This window comes from Lolium rigidum, chromosome 5 (assembly GCF_022539505.1).
Source record: "Lolium rigidum isolate FL_2022 chromosome 5, APGP_CSIRO_Lrig_0.1, whole genome shotgun sequence".
Classification (NCBI taxonomy): domain Eukaryota; kingdom Viridiplantae; phylum Streptophyta; class Magnoliopsida; order Poales; family Poaceae; genus Lolium; species Lolium rigidum.
Window position 1 is genome coordinate 207,068,056 of NC_061512.1, and position 19,613 is coordinate 207,087,668.

Genomic DNA, 19,613 nt, shown 5'->3' on the forward strand with positions numbered 1-19,613 from the left:
ACACTCCCTCGTCTCCGGGTTCAGCGATCCCCCATGCCCGTACCACCAGCTTTTGGCCCTTGGGTCCCATCCCTCCGTACCTGGACGGATTCCTCGCGCCCTCAGCTCGTTCTCCATCTTCTCCCACTTAGGCTGCCAAAAGCGATACCCTCCTAGCCCCATTTTATGATTGTACTCCTTCTTGGCCGCATTTTCCTTATTTTTTTCGATAGTTCAAGGAACTGCTCCGATTTCTTTTGCTTCACAAATTCTGGCCAATCATGTTGCAGTTTCTCATATTGTCCTTTGAAATCCGGAGTCTTGCCCTGGTTGACAAAGTCATGGGCTAGATTTTGCTTGTATTTCCGGAATGCGTTGGCCATCCTAGAAAGAGCGAACTGTTTGACTAGCTTGCGCCTCTTCTTGTTTTCCGCAATCTTGTTACCCTCCTCATCGTATTTGCGGTATTCCGGAGGTAGAACGAAATGTTCCATAAGCTTGTTGAAGCAATCTTTTTTTCTCTCTGTTCTACAAAAGTGAAACCAACACGTGCCTTCTTTGGCTCATTCCACTCCTGGCGGGTGATCGAGACGTTGTCTCTAACAACGGCTCCGCATTGGCTGACAAACTTGGTGGCGTTCTTGCTGGGCTCCGCCGGCCTGCCGGTTGCTTCGTCGACAACATCGATGGTGCATGTTTCTCCTGCTTTCATCGTCTTGGTTGCGCCACGCTTTGACGACGACGTACTCGATTTTTTCGACGATCCGGCCGAGGGCTAAAATAAGAAAGAGAGTCGCGCGCGTTAGTACACACACATTTATTCAAATCAGTTAGTTGTATCACCAGACGCTCAATATGTATATATATATATATACCTCGGCGCCGGAGGTGGTTGCTACTTCCAATTGAAGATCGTCGTTTATCGACGTTTCTTCGACATCATCTGCTTGCTGACGGCGCCCTTCATCTTCACACTCAAGGTTCGGATAAGAAGCGATATCATCTTCTTCTTCTCCGGTCGGCACAAAAGGAATATCGCCTTTTATGATGCCGAACATATGGTCTTCAGCGTCCGGATCATAGTTGTCCGGAATCGGGTCAGCTCTATCGTCCGCCATATGTCAGTCCTGAAAACATGTAGTCAAAACAAATTAATTGTGTATATGCCAGCATTATCACATCTCTTCTACATATAAAGAGAGAGGGCGACGAGGGAGGCGAGAGAGGGGACGCGTGTATTAGATGTGTATATGCGGACGATCGACCTCGCAGTGACCGCGTGACCGAGAGACCGGTGGCGGTGGCGGTGGCGAAGTGGTGGCGAATTAAAGGGTGGTGGCGGTGCCGACAACACATAACCCTTGCCGCCCCCTCTCGATCCCAAAAAAACACCGCGCGTATAAGGAGGGGGCGACGAGCGCTGCCGGCCCCATCCGTATACGCGCGGTGGTAGCTGGTCACCGCGGCAGCGCGTTCCCATGCCGAGGTGGGCGCCGTCGGTGGGGAAGGACGACGGTACGGGGAAGAAAAGTCGACGAGCACGGCGGGTCCGCGTGTCGAGCACGTACGGTGGTTTTTTTAGTCAATTTTTAGTTTTTTTAAGTCAAATTTTAGTTCTTTTTTGAGACACCGGTCAATTTTGTGAGGGCCACCGGTCAATTTTGTTTAATTTTAAGTCACTTTTGTTTAACAAATTTTGTTTAACAAATTTTAAGGCAATTTTGTTTAACAAATTTTAAGGCAATTTTGTTTAATTTTAAGTCAATTTTGTTTAATAAATTTAATGCAATTTTGTTTAAGTAAAAAAAAAGGGCCGCCGCGGGCCGGCCGTCTCTCCTGCTCGCCTCTCCCTCTCCTCTCTGTAACGGCCGCGGCGGTGCGGGCGGCGGGCGAGGGCGGCGGGCGAGGGCGGCGCGGGCGGCATGCTTTGGGCCGCGAGGGCGGTGCGGGCGGCGGGCGAGGGCGGCGGCCGCGCGCGGCGCGAAGTGGCGCGCGGAAGCAGTGTACTGGCGACGACGTACGGCGACGGGGCGACGGTGAGCGACGGGGCGTCGGCGACGGGGCGACGGCGAGCGCGGCGCTCTCGGGCAGCCTAACGGCGACGAGGGCGACGACGAGCGCGGCGCGGCTGCAGGCGGAGAAGAAGCAGAGTGGCGCGGCGGAGAAGAAGAGTGGCGCGTCGATTCGCGTCGCGCGCATTTATAGGACCCCCCCTTTAGTCGCGGTTGGGGTCGTCAACCGCGACTAAAGGTACCTTTAGTCGCGGTTGGCGACCCCAACCGCGACTAAAGGCTTTTTCGCCGGGTTTTTCGTTCCGCGCGCACAGAGCTTTAGTCGCGGTTGGGGAGGCCAACCGCGACTAAAGACATTTTTAAATTACTTTTTGTTTTTCAAAATGTTAAAAATACGAAAAAACTCAGAAAAATAAAACTAATTCAATTCAAATTCTTAAAAATACAAATAATATATCAAAAAAATCAGAAAAATAAAACTAATTCAATTCAAAATTTTAAAAATACAAATTATATATCAAAAAAATCAGAAAAATAAAACTAATTCAATTCAAATTCTTAAAAATACAAATAATATATCAAAAAAATCAGAAAAATAAAACTAATTCAATTCAAAATTTTAAAAATACAAATTATATATCAAAAAAATCAGAAAAATAAAACTAATTCATTTCAATATGTTAAAAATACAAATAATTTATCAAAAAATTAAGAAAAATAAAACTAATTCAATTCAATATGTTAAAAATACATATAATATATCAAAAAATTCAGAAAAATAAAACTAATTCAATTCAAAAATTTAAAAATACAAATTATCAAAAATTCATAAAAATAAAACTAATTCAATTCAAAAGTTCGTTGGCCCCCTCTTCCCGCCTCTTTCCGCCGACCCCCTCTTCCCTCCTCGTCTTCCCGCCATTTCTTCCCTGTCTTCCCGCCTCTTTCTTCCCGCCAATTGTTTCCCGCCAATTTCTTCCGGCCTCTTTCTTCCCGCCAATTTTTTCCCGCCAATTTCTTCCCGCCACTTTCTCCCCGCCTCTTTCTTCCCGCCTCCCTGTCTTCCCGCTCCCATTTTTCCCGCCATTTGTCACTACATATAGGTAGCCCGGCTTGGCCAGCATCACATCTCTACAATCTCTCATCACTCTCTCATGGCTTCCACCGCACCCACTCTAACCTACCAGCAGGTGGAGGAGCTTTGCGCCTCGAACTACCCTTGCCCTCCGGGCTACCGCGTCCCTGCCGGCTGGAGCCTAAGCGCCGGCGGCGTGCCGGTCCCTCCCGTCCCTCGGGGTACTGCGCGCCGGGCGGCCATCACGAACCACTACTACCTCGACCTCACGCCGGAGCAGCGGATGAATCCCCGCTGGCATCCCGATAACCAGCATACTTGGGACGCCTTCTTCATCAATCGGCGTGAGAGGGCGCTCGCCAGGTATGAGGAGGACGGTCTGCCTCCTGGAAACTTCCACGAGGCCGGCCGTCGGCTATGGTGGTACGGCCGGACTCTCAGAGCGTCATGGACTACATCACGGCCGGCGATATCCCCGCCTGCGCTACCCTCGGTTCGAGCCACGAGCGCCGCCCGACGACGGCGACGACAGCGAGCGACGACGACGCCGACAACTTAGAAGGCGACGACTACCGAGTACAACGGCGGCGGCTATGAAGACTACGAGTATGCATATTATACGCCTAGGCAGGAGTATGACTAAATCACTCCAAATTTCATGTATGCAGGAGTATGACTTAGTCACTCCAAATTTCCTATATGCAGGAGTATGACTTAGTCACTCCAAATTTCATGTATGCAGGAGTATGACTTAGTCACTCCAAATTTCATGTATCATCAGTGCTATCTCGAGTCAATTGAATCATTCGAAAATGGACACCAAACACATCACGGGTAATATAATTCACATGATTCATTCAACAAAGTTTGGTACAATAAATTATTACACATCATTTCTTCCCTTGTGTCCTCGCTTGCTTACGATTGTGCCGTATCCATGGAGCATCCTCATCATTTAACTTAATGCTTGGGTCGGTGTTCACTTTGAAGGGCGGAATTTCAGCAAACATATTATAATCTTCCGACATGTCTGTCTTGTCCTCCACTCCCACGATGTTTCTTTTCCCCGAAAGAACAATGTGGCGCTTTGGATCATCGCATGATGTACTGATCGTTTTCTTATCTTTCCGTTTCCTCGGTTTGCTACTCATGTCCTTCACATAGAAAACCTGAGCGACATCTTTCGCTAGGACGAATGGTTCTTCAAGATAACCAAGATTGTTGAAATCCACCATTGTCATTCCGTATTGCTGGTCCACCTTTACCCCACCTCCTGTTAGCTTGAACCATTTGCACCGGAACAAAGGGACCCTAAAGGAGGGTCCATAGTCAAGTTCCCATATCTCCTCTATGTAACCATAATATGTGACCTTTTGCCCATTCTCGGTTGCTGCATCAAAGCGGACACCACTGTTTTGGTTGGTGCTCTTTTTTATCTTGGGCGATCATGTAAAATGTATTCCCATTTATCTCGTACCCTTGGAAAGTCGTTATAGTCGAAGATGGTGTCTTGGCCAACATGTACAGCTGATCTACAACCTTATTGTCACTCATTAAATGTTTTCTCAACCAACTGCCGAAAGTCTCCATGTGGGCCTTCCTAATCCAGGATTCAGGCTTCCCGGGGTTGTCCGAGCGTAAAATATTCTTGTGTTTCTCAAAGTACGGAGCCACCAAGCTGGAATTGGTCGGAACCGTGTGGTGTGCTTCAGTCGGAGAATGGCCGTCCATACATATCATTGATTTCCTTCCGATCGTGCCTTTTCCACTTAGTCTCCCCTCGTGCCGCCATTGAGGAAGACCAATCGGCTTAAGGTCGGGAACAAAGTCAACACAAAACTCAATTACCTCCTCATTTCCATAGCCCTTGGCGATGCTTCCTTCCGGCCTAGCACGGTTACGAACATATTTCTTTAATACTCCCATGAACCTCTCGAAGGGGAACATATTGTGTAGAAATACAGGACCGAGAATGGAAATCTCATCGACTAGGTGAACCAGGAGGTGCGTCATAATATTGAAGAAGGATGGCGGGAACACCAACTCGAAACTCGACAAGACATTGGATCACATCGTTACGTAACCGTGGTAGAACTTCTGGATTGATTACCTTCGAGAGATTGCATTGAGGAATGCACATAGCTTCACAATGGCTACTCGAACATTTTTCCGGCAGGAGCCCCTCAAAGCAATCGGAAGCAATTGCGTCATAATCACGTGGCAGTCGTGAGACTTCAGGTTTTGGAAATTTTTCTCCGCCATGTTTATTATTCCCTTTATATTGGACGAGAATCCTGACGGGACCTTCATACCGCTCGGCATTCAAAAAAGATGACCTTCTCTTCTTTGGTCGGAGCGTAGGCTGGCACGACCTTGAAACCGTTCCGGATGCGGGTCATCGGGGTCTTTCAAACTTTGCTGGTCCTGCCGTGCTTCCTTTGTATCATTTGACTTCCCGTACACGCCCAAGAAGCTTAGGATGTTCACGCAAATATTCTTCGTAACGTGCATCACGTCGATTGCGGAGCGGACTTCTAGGACTTTCCAATATTCTAGCTCCCTGAATATAGATTTCTTCTTCCACATGGCTACGTGCCCGTCAGCTCCCTTCGGAACCGATTGTCCGCCAGGACCCTTTCCAAAGATGACTTTCAAACCCTTGACCATATCAAATACCTCAGCACCAGTGTGTTCCGCAGGCTTCGGCCGGTGATCTGCCTTGCCGTTGTAATGCTTGCCTTTCTTTCTTCCTGGATGACCTTTCGGAAGAAATCGACGATGCCCAAGGTACACGTTCTTCTTACAATTTGGCAAATGTACACTTTCGAGTCTCATGTAAGCAGTGCGTGCATGCATTGTATCCCTTATTTGACAGTCCCGAAAGGTTACTAAGAGCAGGCCAATCGTTGATGGTTACGAAAAGCAACGCTCGTAGGTCAAATTCCTCTTCTTTGTGCTCATCCCACACACGGACACCAGGTCTGCCCCACAGCTGTAAAAGCTCATCAACTAATGGCCTTAGGTACACATCGATGTCGTTGCCGGGTTGCTTCGGACCTTGGATGAGCACCGGCATCATAATGAACTTCCGCTTCATGCACAACCAAGGAGGAAGGTTGTAGATGCATAGAGTCACGGGCCGGGTACTATGGCTGGAGCTCTGCTCGCCAAAAGGATTCATGCCATCCGTACTTAGACCAAATCTTATGTTCCTTGCGTCAGCCGCAAAATCTTTGAACTCTCTGTCGATCTTTCTCCATTGCGTTCCATCTGCGGGGTGTCTCAACTCCCCGTCCGACTTACGGTCCTCTTTGTGCCATCGCAACAACTTGGCATGCTCTTTGTTCTTGAACAGACGTTTCAACCGTGGTATTATAGGAGCATACCACATCACCTTGGCGGGAACCCTCTTCCTGGGTTTCTCACCCTCAACATCGTCACCAGGGTCATCGCCTCGATCTTATAACGCAATGCGAGTGCATACCGGGCATTCATTCAAATTCTCGTATTCACCGCGGTAGAGGATGCGATCGTTGATGCATGCATGTATCTTCAGAACCTCTAAACCTAGAGGGCAGACAACCTTCTTTGCTTCGTACGTAGTGGCGGGCAACTCGTTATTCTTTGGAAACATATTCTTCAACATTTTCAGCAAGTTTTCAAATGCCGAGTCAGCTACACCTGCCTGTGCCTTCCATCTCAGCAAATCCGAGTGTGCAGCCCAGCTTTTTCGGACCATCATCGCATCCGGGGTACAGCGCCTTCCTGTGATCCTCTAACATGCGATCCAAATTCTCCCTCTCTTTTTCAGTTTCGCAGCGTCTCCGTGCATCAGCAATGGTCCGACCAAGATCATCAACGGGATCATCACGTGCCTCTTCTTCACCTTCCCCTTCACCTTCGAGCATCCTCCATGAAAGTATCACCGAAATGAGAAAGATAGCTTTCATCATTGAAATCATCCCCTTCTTCATCTTCTTCCATTATAACCCCTCTTTCTCCATGCTTGGTCCAACAATTATAGCTTGGCATGAAACCGTGCCGAAGCAGGTGCATGTGAACATCTCTTGAGGAAGAGTAACCCTTCTGATTCTTACACTTAACACATGGACAGATAACAAAACCCCCCGCTTGTTCGCATTAGCCACTACGAGGAAATCTTTCAAACCCGTACTCGAACTCGCCGGAGAGTCGGTTACCGTACATCCATTGCCGATTCATCTGCATTATTATAATATAAAATATATAATTAACCATCATGCATTTGTTAAACTAACTAGCTACAAACAATATAAATTAAACAATGAACTACACACACATGCATATTTTATCAATGACACATCAAAGGTTCAAGTTGCTAACCGCGATCGAGGAGGAAAAAATAAATGAGAAAGCTCAAGTGTGACTCCAACACTTCATATCATGTTTGTTTCATGCTCTTGGGGCATTTCATCAAACACCTTATGTGCATAAGAGGAACCAAAAGCAAACCTAACACTCACTTGTGAAGTTTGTGAAGAGAATGGCTCCAAATGGCTAAGTGTTGGCTGCTGGATGGGTATATATAGGGGAGGGGCTTTAGTCCCGGTTGGCCTGGCCAACCGCGACTAAAGGCCTTCGGGCACCTTTAGTCGCGGTTGGGCTGGCCAACCGCGACTAAAGCCCCCCACGTGCACCAGCTGGCCACCGTGCGCCCGGGCCCGGAGCCTTTGGTCGCGGTTCGCCACACGAACCGCGACTAAAGACCCCATTAGTCGCGGTTCCTTTACCTTCGCGACTTATGGGGCTTCCCGGAAGCCTGTTTTTCCACCAGTGGTCGTTCTCACGCACACGGAGGCAAGCCACGCGTACGGACGCGTGTCACGCGGAGGAGCCGGGGGACGCGAGCGCGCGATCCCCCGGATGATAGCAAGCGTTTTCCTTATATTTTTACGTCGGATGGGAAGGAATCTTATGAGCAAGCGGGTCTGCTCCAGCGGTTGCCTTCGTTGGTTTTTTTACGTCGCATGGGAAGGAATCTTACGAAGCACTCCAAGTCTCGCGGGCCCTCGAGCTTGGATCTGGTTCGGCGCGTCGGATGGGCAGGGAGCAGAACACAGGGAGTCAAATAGCGCGTATATATATACGTCATGACTTACACTTGACATCGAGTAAGAAAAATTGAATGTGTACAACAAATCAGTAAGACTCTCATCTGTAGTTGTAAGGAAATAATATTAAATCACAGAAATGTTGCTCCGTTATAAACCTTAGTAGGTTTCCCCCCCGTTTCTTGGGCTTTATCCCTTACCGTGTCATGATGTACTTTATCTGGATCAACAAACCCAATATTGGTTATATTCTTTCTTCTGCATTCATCGATCTTCAGTCTGCATAAGAGAGCACATAAGATATAGTGAGTAAATGCAATGAATGGGAACAACTGAGCAACTCATGAGAGATTTGTCGAGGAACGTCTAAATTGAATAACTGCCAGAGTTCAGAAATCTCAATATGGAGATCCTCCCTTCGAAAGTAATATTCTTCTGGGATATTTGCCACTATGTATTTTTTGTTCTCCTTGCACGCATCAAGGTACCACTGATGCAAATTCCACGTATGCGTTGGCATTTGACGTAGCCCCTCTTTGCTGACCAAGTCGGACCCGTAGACAAATTTAGGGGCTATATCAGCAATTGGTAGTGCAGCATCTTGGGAACTCAGCAATTGCTCCACAGTACAACCCATTTGACCCGCTAGCGCCGCAGCTGCTTCCATATCGGCCTGGATCTTTTGTCCCGGTTTGTGGCTCAAACCGAGACAAAAGGGGTGCCAGCAGAACGCAGAAAGCCTCAGATCCTTTTCTCCCGGCCCGTGGCATGACCCGCGACAAAAGGGTCCTCACGGACCGGGACAAAAGACCCTGTGCCCTCCAGCTGGTTTCGGGGCAACGTGGCCAGGCCATTTGTCCCGGCTCCAGACTGAGTCGGGACAAAAGACCTGGACGAAAGCCCTGTTTTCTACTAGTGTAGTATCGTAGTATCACGATACTATGAAAAAATATTAAAAAACATGTATATATATATTAATAATATACCTCAAAAAGTTAAATTTAATATTTAATTTGAATTGTGATCATATTCTATGTATTTCATATAGTCTAATGATGTATTTGAATAATATAAATTTGGGCTAACTTTTCCAATGCATGATACAAACAAAAGTAATTATGAACCCACAAAGCAAAAGAATGCGTATGATTAATAGTCGGTACAGACAGATTGCTAGTTTACTACTTTTTTGCACATAAAAACTCCTTTTTAAACCCATCTCGACCAAACTTATTGAAGTGTATTGTTTAAATACTTAGTTAACCTTGAGACTACAAAATAACTGTAACTCTTCAGCTTGCCATACCATTGTTTCCATATATTTTAGCATATCCGTAGGATTGTACGATATCGCTTTTATATCAAAATACTAAATATACCATGATACGTATCGGGTTACGACTAAGATACTACCAAACTAAAATACCGTCATGATATGACTACAGTAGTATCATAAAATCGTAAGATACTATGATATATCTATCCGGATAAACCATGTGTGTCCATGCTGTGATTGCATCGTTCCCTTGATGCCTACGAGTGTCTACCTCTGACTTGCAAAGCAAAAGGAAGGAACGAGATCACATGTGAGGTACTGTAGCTATGGAGAGAGCTCGAGGACCTGGTTGAATAGGTGGAGGTAAATGTGTAACTGTTGTCAGCTTCTAGGGCTTGAAAACAGCTCACCGTATACTCTCCGCACACTGATCTCGTGCAGCTCTAGCACAATACAAGATTTAAATGTGCGCCTTGGCGCACGATCCCGTGAAATTCGAACTGATCTACAGACTATAGATAAATGGGAATATAGATTTAGAAAACAAAATGAATAAGATGAACACACGAAATCAGAATATAACAATAATTTTTATGCACAATCAGAAAAAAGCAAAATATAATACACTAAAAGGTAAGCTCGCTGCAGTTTGGTCTTTAGAGGCTACACCGCACATAAAATCTAAACCTAATTCTAATTCAATGCTTATGTTATGTTGATTTTATTTTATTTGAAGTGATATGAGTAGATAATATTATAGGATATAAACGTGCAGTATTGCACGTACTTTTCATGTGGAGATTTGAACTGTTTTTACTCCTTGAGCCAATCCAAGTGGTCTTTTGTCTGATGATACGAATGGAGTGGAGAAGAAGGACCAACTTGTCATTGTGGGCTTGGAGAGTGAGAGAATAGAAATACAGTTTAGCTGGCATGCGAGCGAGCATTTTCGGTGGAGGTATGGCCGCGCTGATAGTCGATGGAGCGGTGTACCGTCGATGGTGGTGGCGGAGATGGAACACATGCATGACGGCTGTCCGTCCGCTGGTGGTGACAGAGATTGAGTGTTGTCACATCAGCGGTCCATCTAACGCTGTTGGTGGAGATATAGTAATGCCACCTTGGTGCACGATCCCGTGTAATCCTCACTGATTTACAGTTTGTGTAGCAACGATAAATTTCAGGTAGTTGAATGATATACATTGCTTAGGTTTCACAAAACTAAGTTAATAGGATGAAATTAGGATAAAACACATGGAATCATAAAGGAAGCAGCACATTCTTATAAACAATCATGGAAATAGAGAAATATATATTACAATAACCAACACTCCAGTTTTATCAGGAGCATTAGAAGTAAGGAAGGAGAAGCAAAAGCAACATATACATAAGCTTGTTGCATCATTCATGGTTTGAGGGTAACTTATTGTTTGCAAAAAATAGCTCATTTTTCAATCTTATTAGTAAGCGTAAGCATAGGCCTCTTAATCTATATTATAAACATGTATTTCATATTTTCCTTCTTTTTATCAACTTTTTTATTTGGAGCCACTTAGATAGGTTTCATGGCCCGACGATGAAATCGTGTGTGTTACACAAAGATCCACACACGTGTTCACTCAAAATTGGCGATGTACAAACATATATCATATTTAGTTTAATACTCCCCCGTTCCATAAATATTTCGTAACTTTGTCTAATTTAAATGTATCTAGGTACTTAAATTTAGATAAATGTTTTTATGGGACGATGGAAGTATGTTTTTTCTTCTATTTTTGCTTTCAAAGATGATTAGGTTACCACTTTTGTATGCAAGTTTATTTTCTTGAAAGGATCACGTTGTGTTCCATTACAACGACATGCTGAGTGTTGACTAAGTCGCAATTAGAGCGTGTGTGTTGCATCGGTACTAACCAAGCAGTTTGCAAGCATGCTGAATCGAATATGGGTAAATGAGCTTAGGGCATCTCCAACGGGGCGACCCATCCCGCGCCCGCGCGTCCGGATGGGTCCAGCCGGACAAAAACCCGGCCCAGCGCGCGGACCCATCCCTAAAACGGATGCCCGCGGCGTCCGGATCGACGCAAACCCGGCCCAAATCTTGGCCGGGTTTGCGTGGCCGCGGACACGAAAGGCTGGTCGCTCGCGTCCGCCCCTTGTCCGCCCCTGGCCCGCGTGTCATAGGCATAAATAATATTTTTCATTAAATAGAACTCATTACAATTTTTTTAGCTACTACTTCTATCCTAAATACGAACGGGGCCGGCGGCCTCGCCGGCGACTCCTCGCCGACTCGCCGTCGTGGCCGTGGATTTCACTCGACGCGGGCGGCCTGTACGCGTGAGGATTCCACTCCAGCTTACTACGGGCTGGGTGGCGCGTCGGCGGCGGCGCGGGCGTCGGCGGCGGCGCGGGCCTCGGCAGCTTGGACGGAGGCCATCATCCTCCTCCTTTCCGTCCGCGCACCTCGGGCGCGCTCGCGCTCCGCCTCCTGCGGCGGAATCATCCGCTTCCCGCATAGCTCCACCTCCTGCAGAGCGGCGCGTTCCACAGCGGTGCGCGCCTCCAGGCGGACGCGGGCGGGTGCCTGGCCCTCGTGGATCTCCTGCCGCCGGCGCATGCGCTCTTGCCGGCCACGCTCCGCCGACGCAGCATCCTCCCGGGCGCGCCGCTCGGGCGACGGCATCTGGATGAGGTGACGGGCTGCTCGCATAGCGAGCAGCTCGTTCTTCTGGCCGAGGAGGTCGCCTAAGCGGCGGCGGCCGGCCCGCCAGATGCCCTCGTGCTCCTTCGTCACGCGCGTGAGGTCGGCGAGACGCTCCTCGATGGCGGCGTTGATGTTCGCCAGCGCGAGGTCCTCCGCGGCGACGGGCTCCTCCGCGGCGGCCGCCCCCTCCTCCGCGGCCTCGTACCAGCCGTCCGCGGTCTCGTGCCAGCCCTCCGCGGCCGCTTCCCCCATCTCCGCGTCACCGGCCTTCTTTGCCGCCGCCTCGGCAGCGACGCGGAGCGCCTCGTCGTCGGCGACCCACCGCGAGTCCGTGCGCTCCTCCTCGTCCGTCCGCGGGAACCTGGCCCGGGCGGCGAGGGAGAGCTTGGCCCATGTGGCTCGAAGGGTGCGCGGCATGGCGCCGGAGAAGGTGGAGGGGGAGAGAACGGTGATGCGGTCTGGGTGAGACCGCCGCCGTCTTTTATAACCGGCGGTCTGGCGGGAAACTTGGGCGCGAGCGCGCGCCAATGGCGTTTTCGCGCGCGGGAACTTTGGTGCGCGCGGGATCTTTCCCGCGCGTTCCACCGCCCACCATGGCTGTCCCGTCGAGGCCTGCCATGGCGCAGCGCCGCGCAACGAAGACGAACCACGTGGCGTCTCTTTGGGTCGCCGCGTTGGGCGCCGCGTGCGACCCAAACGGACACGCGGACGCGGGGCGCTGTCCGCGTGTCCGAGCGGCCACGCAAACGGCCCAAAACAGACGGCCCAGCGCGTCCGTTTGGGTCGCCCGGTTGGAGATGCCCTTATAGAAGAAAAAGGACAAGCCACGCTCTGTAGCTCTCTCTCTCCAGTCTCCTCCCCACCGCTCCCTATTGAGTGGTCGGCAGCTCACTCCCCACCGCTGCTCTCTCCCAACCACGTGAGGCCGCCCTTTCCCTTCGTCCCCATCGTCGGCAGGAGACTCACACGCCCCTGCTCTTCTCCGCTCTCCATCCACGCCGCGCTGGCGCTGCTCGGCGCGGGAGCCAAGGGCGACACGCTCGACCAGATCGTCGCCTTCCTCGGCCCCGGCTGGCGGCCGCGCCCACGCGTCGCTCGCGTCGCACGTCGCGCTGCCCGTCCTCTCCGACAGCGCCGGCGACGACGGGGAGCCCACGGTGCGGTTCGCCAACGGCGTGTGGGTCGACGACGCGATGCGCCTCAAGGCCGGCTACGCCGCCGTCGTCTCCGAGCACTACCGCTCCCAGACCCGCCCGGCGTCCTTCAAAGCCATGGTGAGTCCCAGTCCGCCCCTGTCGATCGTTGCAGCTTTTTCCCAGGAATTCGCCCCAATCTCTCACAATTAATCTGCTTCATGCCCGAGGAAGCGAGAGCCGAGATCAACCAGTGGTTCGAGAGCGTGACGGCAGGCCGGATCACGGAGCTCGTGCCCCAAGGCACCATCAACAGCTACATGGTGGCTGTCCTCGGGAATGCGATGTAGTTCAAGGGCGCCTGGCGCAGCAAGTTCGACCTTCTACATGCACGCCTTCGGCCACCACGTCCGCGCGGCCTTCATGTCGAGCGGCGAGCGGCAGCCTGCCGTTCCGGCTACAAGGTGCTCAGGCTCCCGCACGCGCTCGGTAGCCGCGGCGGCAAGAGCCGACGGTGATTCTCCTTGTACATCTACCTCCCGAACGAGTGCCATGGCCTGCGAGGCCCTGCTGCAGATGCTAGGGTCCCGCCCGGAGCTGCTCGACGACTCCTCGAGCCTCATGACCCAGGTCCCCGTGGGCGCCTTCAAGGTGCCCGTGGTTCGCCTCGTTGAATCTGGTCGCTGAAGTGCCCATGTGGGCGCTCGAGCTCGGCATGCTCGCGGGTGGACGCGGAGGCCCGGGACTCATCTCCACCAGATAGCGGCCGCAGGCATCCCACATCAGAGGGCTCCACAGAGTCGGCCTCCTCTTCCCGCGGGACACGCTGATAAATCGGAATAAGAGCCGAGGGACGCCGGTGAGGACGCCCGGCTTGGCATATTGGTCGTGTCGCAGGCCTCCCGAGGTGAATCGCCGACGGCCTCCCCACCTTATTGGGTAACTGAATTTATCTTCTGCATGAGTCTTAGAACTGAAATCTGGTTTATATTCGTAGCCCCCAACTCGAACATCAAATTTACTGGTTCCTCGGTGAGTAATTTGCTGCTTTATCTTTTGCAGGTTCCAGGAACATATTGGTCTTGTGATATTCCAAGTCTGTATTTTGGCATGTCTTCTTTGGTTTCACAAACTTGTATGATTCGCCTAAAATGACATGAACGCATCATTCAAAATGGTAGTGATGAAATGCAGTGACAATTCAAACTTCCTCATAACGTTACTGGGTCTAATTCAGCAAATTAGAAACATGCATGTAATCATAGTATCTAAAAGGAAGACAAGTAGAAGCACCATGTAATACAAGATCTTCCTTGGATTATTTGTTTTATGTGTGATTTCTTGATAAGAAACTCAGGCCCTGAGTTTTAGTGGTAGGTTGGGGCTGTGTCCTTGCATACCCTTTTTCCTACACATATTTTACATTGGGGCTTATTTTTATGAAAAGCTTTCAAAATTTCAGATGAAGTTCTTTCTTCCTAAGAAAGCAAGGTGATTATGATACGCTTGATCGGAGTAAGGGTCAAATCAGAACAATGGAGCAGGTAAATGGTGCGATGGCTAGCTGCCAGGTTTTGAAGTTTCTTGTATGCTACATGACATTTGTCAATTATTTAAAATAGAAGTATACATGATTTTAATCCTAAATCAGTGTACTTTCCTTGAAGGTGTCACACCGAATACATATGATGCTAAACTTACTGGGCCTTGGTTGCGGCAGTGAAGATGTCACACTGAATACATATGATGGCCAACCTGCTGGGTTTTGGCTGCAGCAGTGTGCAACAAAGGTATAACCGAAATCCTAAACCAGTGTACTTTCCTTGAAGGTGTCACATTTCCATGGTCATGGGTTTCAAAAACATGTCAAACAGCAAGGCCTTGTGAAATGAATAATTCACATATTTGGAAGTATCATCAACAATCAATACATTTATTGATTTACATAAGAAGCAGAACTCGCAAATTATGCAGTTTAGCAAGAAGTCCCTCGCCAAAGAAATTTTGCACACATGAAAGTAAAAAAATAGCTACTATTGAGTTGAGTAAACCATGAAGGAAAAATTCATATTGAGCACATATAACTATGAACAAACATGGATAATATGCAGGCAATTACCTGGCCAGACCGATCTTGAATAGTTTTGCCACATTTTGTGACTTGCAAAAGAACATACTGCTACCTACGAAGCACCGATACGGTGAGACAGATACGGCGATACGGATACGGGGATACGCGATACGGCAATTTCTAGAAACAACAATACGGCGATACGGCGAATATACATATAAAATTAATGAAATGCTATGCAATGACTTGTGAAGCCAAAGAATAATTGAGGCGGCGGAGGAGAGAACGATTCCAGGTTGCGGGGAGGCGATTCTAGACGGTGGCGAGCGACTCCAGACGGCGACGGTGGCGGTGCACTCACTCCTGAGGCCTCAATCCAAACCACTTCCATAGTTAATGAAGCAAATAGATATATAGAGCACTGACTATTAGGGTCACTAGTGGGCTTTGATTGGGCTTCCCAACATTCATGTGTCCTAGCCGTGTCGATGATGTCCCTGGCGGTGTATCGGCGGTGTATCGGTGGTGTATCGGTATTTTTTTCTTTCTTTTTAAAATCGGAAAAGACGATACTCCTGGGATACGTGTATCGCCCGTGTATCGGGGTATCGGAGTATCGGCGGAGTATTATACGCGGACACGGCAGACTTTGAAGTATCGGTGCTTCGGAGACTGCTACTATTTTAGTAGGTCTTCCATCCAATATAGCAGGTAAATAATAGATGCGGCAAAGGTTAAACTTCTCCGTATTGGCTACAATGGAATGTCAAACCAAATAAGTATATACATGCACTTATATATAAAATAACCAAAATATATTTGGGCTCAAAAACCCAGGTCAGTTAGAGAAGCCAAATAAAACACAACACAATGGCAAGAAAAGCATAGATTGCATATACTGACCTGAAATGAATAGCCACAACAACTGCATTTAAAGGTGCAAAAAATATTAGGAAGAACAGTTGTTACTTGCTGAAAATATTAGAAATAGTGTGTAATTTAGGAAGATGGAAATAATGCTGGATAAGCATTTGTAACATTTACTTGCTGATTAGAAGCTAAAAATAATTTGTATAGAGAGAAAAATATACAAGGCGAAGCAATGTATTGTTTTCATCAAAAGGGGAGTAAAAGTGATCTCAATGCATGAAATTGTAAGAGATCACCTCACTTATGTCATGTTTGCTAGTCTCTATTCTCCCAGATCTGGCCAATACATGCAAGGACTTCTCAAGGATGAGAATTAAGTGAGATATCCTGGACCAATGAAGTTTGCATGTTGCTTCTCTTTTGATCTTCAGAGAAGTAGAACTTTTTATGTAAATTTTAAACTATATTAGAAAGTGGACGGTGAAAAGGGTGGAATGTCTAGTTTCATGAGCCGGCCCAGCGACGATAATGTGGGGTTCTCTTACATAATGGACTGAGCCACACTCGGCCCATACGTGTTTTATTTATCAACTATGGCTCGTTTTTCTTTTATTTATTTATATTTTTATTATTAGTTCTTCCTGCCTAACCCATTTTCCTCATCACAAGCCTACACCGATAGAGAAAGAAGAGGCATATAATGAAGGTCATTGGATATTTGGTTCTTCGGATCCTGTCAATTAGACTGAAAGCCACGTTTGGAATCATCCATTTAAGTCAACAATGAGAGCCAACCTGCTGCTAAACGGTATGTTCCTCTTTCCTGAGTAAGAAAAATCATAATTTATTTACATGCACCAGTTGATTGTATCAGTTAACCCAAAATTCTTATTTTTGAGTTCAAGAAAATAAATGTGATGTTTCCAATTTGATCGCGGATGTTTTTATCTTTGACACAGTTTTCTAATACTCATATCGTCCTATCTCCCTGTAGAATTTACCCTATCCATATCAGCAAGAAATTTGAGCCAAAATACCCCCCACCCCCCTTCTAGCCTTGCTCTAGTATGGAATTTCTAAATATTTATATGAATCGTGGCATGGTGGTTTGACACGGGATTATCAGTTTCTGAATCCAAATTTACTTATGCATCAAAATCTTTGACATGTACAGTCTATAGCCTATGCAAACCTCTGTTCAATATTACCAACAGTCTTGGACGGAATAGTGGTATATCTGGAAACATCAGTAAATGCAAACTTGCGAGACGTCAATATCCAGGGTACCAAACACAAAACATTAACAGCTAAGAACAGAAGTTATGTATCCGCAGTGCTTGAAGAGCATCACAAAACAAGTTTTCTTCCCATGTAAGCACCCACATATTATTATTGGTATGGTCTATATGGACCTACTATAGTATGCAGTAAAAGGTTTAACATCATTACAATAGTATCATGACGTGGATGCTCCTGCCAGCATTGCAGGCTGGCAATGTGCCATAGACACAGCTATTTTTTTTAATCGAAACGAGTGCAAGTAGTCATAAGAGATGCGTCAAACTTCCTACAATAATAGGGACAATTCTAACTCAAAACATTCAAACCTGAACCCCTGACTTGAAAGTTTTGCCAGCATGTACTGAGAATCCAAAACCACTGACACAGTCGCACACCTGTAAAAATTTCATGTCCAACACATTACCATCACCAGCACACATCAATAATTAGTTTTAATATTTCTGATGATTCTGACAAAACATACACAAATTCAGGTTTCACTGGTTTGCTCAGAAGTAAATATAAATATGGTGGAGCAGTACACCCTGATACACATTTACTCCAATAAATAAATAGAATACAGAGGCAAGAAGTGATTTCATTTTTATTCAAACAAAATGTCCAGTGATATCACCCAGAGTATCTAACAGGGCAACTATGAATTTCTGGGAAGCAATAGCTTCTTAAAACCAAAAGTTATGTATGCCAACTGTGCAGTTAACAAATAAGAATTCAACAGTGGAAACTAACTTGATGCATTGAAATTTACTGGCTAGCAAGACAACATTCAAGAAACTTGACAACTGAAGTGCCCTTTTAGAAGAGAAACCCCAAAACATGGTTCTTACCTATTCTCATCTTGCTTCCATGCCTAAAAGTTACTAAAATTACAACTGAAAACCTTGGAGAAGACACCTAGTTATAGCAGCACAATCATAAATAAGAAAACACGAAAAGGGTTACTTTACTGTCCATACCCAGAAGCAACAATACATGAAGTCGATATGGTAGTTGGTAGATACCTGTATACAACACACAATAGAGCAGGCAGTGAATGAGGTGAAGGAGATATCGACGATGTGGCAGACTGCCCTATAGCTTCAGCCTATCAATTGGAGAGCAATAGAGATGAAATTAAAATACCTACATCCAAGAAGAAGACATGAACAATACAATTATTTTGCTGAAGAGAAAACATCAGTCTCCAAGAGAAGTAAATCGTATGCTCATGAGATTTTCTGTAAACCTAGCTATATACTCTTAGTAAATATGTCTCTGCCTTGATCTCAGTTGTTTGAAACAAAAGGTGGAAGAGCTCCACTACATGATAAAATTATAAGAGCATATGGATAATTCTGAGCTTAACCAAAGTACCAAACTGTCTGGATGCCTAAAGTTGCAAAATGAAGTACATACAAAATTCTACAGCTATTTCAGCACTGGTCTCAGCAATGCGCTAGTTTGGAAGGGAAATGCTATGAATCACATAGAACTTTTCTTCCAAGCAGGAGACAAAGGAGACAAAGGACAGAGACAAAATTTAATCATCCGTATAATAGAGGAAAGCAGCAACACCAAGTTAGATCCTACATAGGAAGCGCAACTCACCTATGTATGCAGGAGGGCGGCAAGGTTCAATTATAGTGGCACCGGCCATATGATGTTGCCACTGGCTTGGGACACCTGCATCGCATAACCATACACAGCTGTTTGAAAAACAATATGTACAAACTGAAAACTTATGTAAAGTTCCATTACAATTGTTTGGTAAAACAAATTAAAGGTTTTGAATCCACTGTGTTCACAAATAAACGTGGAAATGGTAAGTGAATTAAAGCTCTAAAATGATATCCTCTTGTGTACCAAAGGAATCTCAATTATTGATCTATTAAGAAGATTCATCAACAACTATCTGATAAAATAAAGCAATCAAAACCAGCAATGCCCAATACATGTATGTCTTGGAGCACCAAGCAGTTACGGATTTAAGTAAGGTTCAGTAGCTTTTCTGAGAGAGCGAAGTAAGATACATTAGCTGGGGCATGAGGTTGATTTATGTGGCTATTCAATAAATATCAAAGCACAACATATAGGAGCTGATGAACTTTCTCAGTTTGGT

The 19,613-nt window shown here is 46.8% G+C and overlaps 2 long non-coding RNA genes and 1 pseudogene across 2 annotated transcripts; all 3 read left to right on the top strand.

Moving 5' to 3' along the window:
• Positions 1-1,457: 1,457 nt before the first annotated feature.
• On the top strand, positions 1,458-14,027 carry LOC124656990 (annotated as a pseudogene).
• A 147-nt stretch (positions 14,028-14,174) lies between these two features.
• On the top strand, positions 14,175-14,485 carry LOC124651590. Its single transcript, XR_006987459.1, has 2 exons — positions 14,175-14,211; positions 14,335-14,485. It is a non-coding gene; the product is annotated as an uncharacterized LOC124651590 (long non-coding RNA).
• Positions 14,486-14,559: 74 nt separating this feature from the next.
• Positions 14,560-18,689, top strand: LOC124651589. The gene is made up of 3 exons (XR_006987458.1): positions 14,560-14,816; positions 14,940-15,062; positions 16,883-18,689. It is a non-coding gene; the product is annotated as an uncharacterized LOC124651589 (long non-coding RNA).
• The last annotated feature ends 924 nt before the right edge of the window (positions 18,690-19,613 follow it).